Below are 2627 nucleotides of genomic sequence, written 5' to 3'. Positions count from 1 at the left end.
CTCCGGCGTGGCGCGCTGCCGCCCACCTGTATATATAGCCGGACCTCGGATGGCCTCGGGAATCCCCCTCCCACTGCAATAAGTCGCTCCCATTGACCGGCCAGGGCGGGCGTCACCTCGCTTATCCTCACCCGGAATCTTCTGTCACGGCCAAGGACTCGCAGCTACCACTGTTCCTTCCACCCCGCTTGCTATCGACGTAGAGAGCAGAAGCTACGCAAGAAGATGACGTCACGGGAAAACAGTACAGTGAGATATCCTGTTACGCTAATTACGCCTTTCGCGGTACTTGAGATGAAGACTGCTGAGAAACTCGGCGAAACACGTGGAACGTACAGCTCCGTACCGATCAAAAAATAATCATCGTTACTCTCTATGTTATTTTACTTTCTTATGGTCCTGCAGCATAGTATACGTCAGTATTACATATAATAAAAATTAATACTCCAAAACTAGTTACAATAAGGTAATATGTTGTTATAATGTTTTACACAGCGAGTCTGTTTCGGCTTACTGCCATTATCAAGTGATGTCTAGTCGGAAGTGACGACATATTGCATCTATAGTAAAGTCTTTCTGTCATGTCTTGGTAAGTATAACACTTCTTGTAGCTACGAAATGTAAAAATAGGTTTTTGTCAGATATATATACACGCTGTTCACCTGTTCCATGGAATGCTGAAGATTAGATGGGTATATCACGTAACTAATGAGGAGGTACTGAATAGAATTGGGGAGAAAAGAAATTTGTGCCACAACCCGACTAGAAGAAGGGATCGATTGATAGGACACTTTCTGAAACATCAATAGATCACCAGTTTAGTACTGGAGGGAAGTGTGGATAGGGGGAGGGTGGTAAAAATCGTACTGGGAGACTAAGACATGAATATAGTAACACTAAGGAGATTTAGTACGATGTAGGTTGCAATAGTTACTAGGAGATGAAGAGGCTTGTACGGGATAGAGTAGCAAGGAGAGCTGCATCAAACAGTCTTTGGGCTGAAGAAAACAGCAAGAACAACAACATGTATACGTAGACAAATGCTGATGGTGGTGGGACAGCAACCTGCCACAAATTTACTTTCAGTTCCTTTATTCAAAGGGTACCGTTACCGGTTTCGACTCGCTGTGATTCAAAAAAATGTTCAAATGTGTGTGAAATCTTATGGGACTTAACTGCTAAGGTTATCAGCCCCTAAGCTTACACACCACTTAACCTAAATTATCCTAAGGACAAACACACACACCCATACCCGCGGGAGGACTCGAACCTCCGCCGGGGCCAGCCGCACAGTCCATGACTGCAGCGCCCTAGACCGCTCGGCTAATCCCTCGCGGCGCTGTGATTCATCCTCAGATGGTTTACACGCTTTCTTTATGACATGTGGTGTGTTTTTTTACAGATTAATTGCCCTAAAATATAAGTAATACATAATTATAAACACGCCACACACAGATGGTTGCGTTACAGATTTCTGTGTGTGGCGTGTTTATAATTATGTATTACTTATATTTTAGGGAAATTAATCTGTAAAAGACACACCACATGTCATAAAGAAAGCGTGTAAACCATCTGAGGATGAATCACAGCGAGTCGAAACCGGTAACGGTACCCTTTGAATAAAGGAACTGAAAGTAAATTTGTGGCTGGTTGCTGTCCCAACACCATCAGCATTTGTCTTCGAACAACAGCCACGGTCTCCATCATGTCATCATATGACAAAATTGCATGTATATGTAGGTTTATACACTAATTATATACATCATTCATGAGTTTTTGGGGCTTACCAGTGTCTCGGTGGCTCTGTGGTAGCCGGAAAGGTAGCGCAGCGTGTTCGCTCAGGATACTGGAAACCCTCTCTTATTAAAGACCTGTGTGAAGCGCTCATCGATAGAACTTTAAACTGTCATGCAGCACATGCAAAGAACTACTGACGCCATAACGACGAAGACACAGATCGGAAGAAAGAAAGAAAAACATAAGGTTTTAGAGTGTCAAACTACAAATCCAAAGGTTTTGTGTTCGATACCCGGTCAATCCTACAACGTTTATCTGTCGATTATCACTTCAGTCACCTCATGCAGTGTTTGTCCGAGTGTAAATGCCGAATTACACAGTGGTCTGGAACTCACATTAACCTGTAGGTCCATCTGTAATATGCTTGGTAAGTTAAGTTCAAAGGTCGGAGGAAGGTAGCGGCATACCACCTCCGACAAGACCATGCACTGGTGTCTTCAAAAAAATCCTTGCATTGATGACTTTAGTTTTGTCACGAATATCTTAGTACCTCCTGTACCAGATTAGTACGGTTTCTCAGCCTTATCGTGAGGTAATATTGTTTCTAGTTGTTTAAATTGAAATATCTTCCCAAAATTCGACTACATAACTTTACCTCTACGACCGGCCAATTTCAGCTTTAACAAATTATCAATGAACATTTTGAGTGGCAACACCTAGTTTGAGGAGACAAACGATTATTGGGTCTGAAACGTAACGTTAGCATAATGTTACAACGTGGATTTCCATTAAGCTGTCACTTCTGATGGTGAAGTTTCACAATATTATAACGAAAATCTCATCATTCTGCACTTATCACTGCTGAACATCTTTTCTTTGGTTTATGAAAG

This window comes from Schistocerca nitens, chromosome 2 (assembly GCF_023898315.1).
Source record: "Schistocerca nitens isolate TAMUIC-IGC-003100 chromosome 2, iqSchNite1.1, whole genome shotgun sequence".
NCBI lineage: Eukaryota > Metazoa > Arthropoda > Insecta > Orthoptera > Acrididae > Schistocerca > Schistocerca nitens.
Note: the sequence above shows the minus strand (reverse complement) of the source record.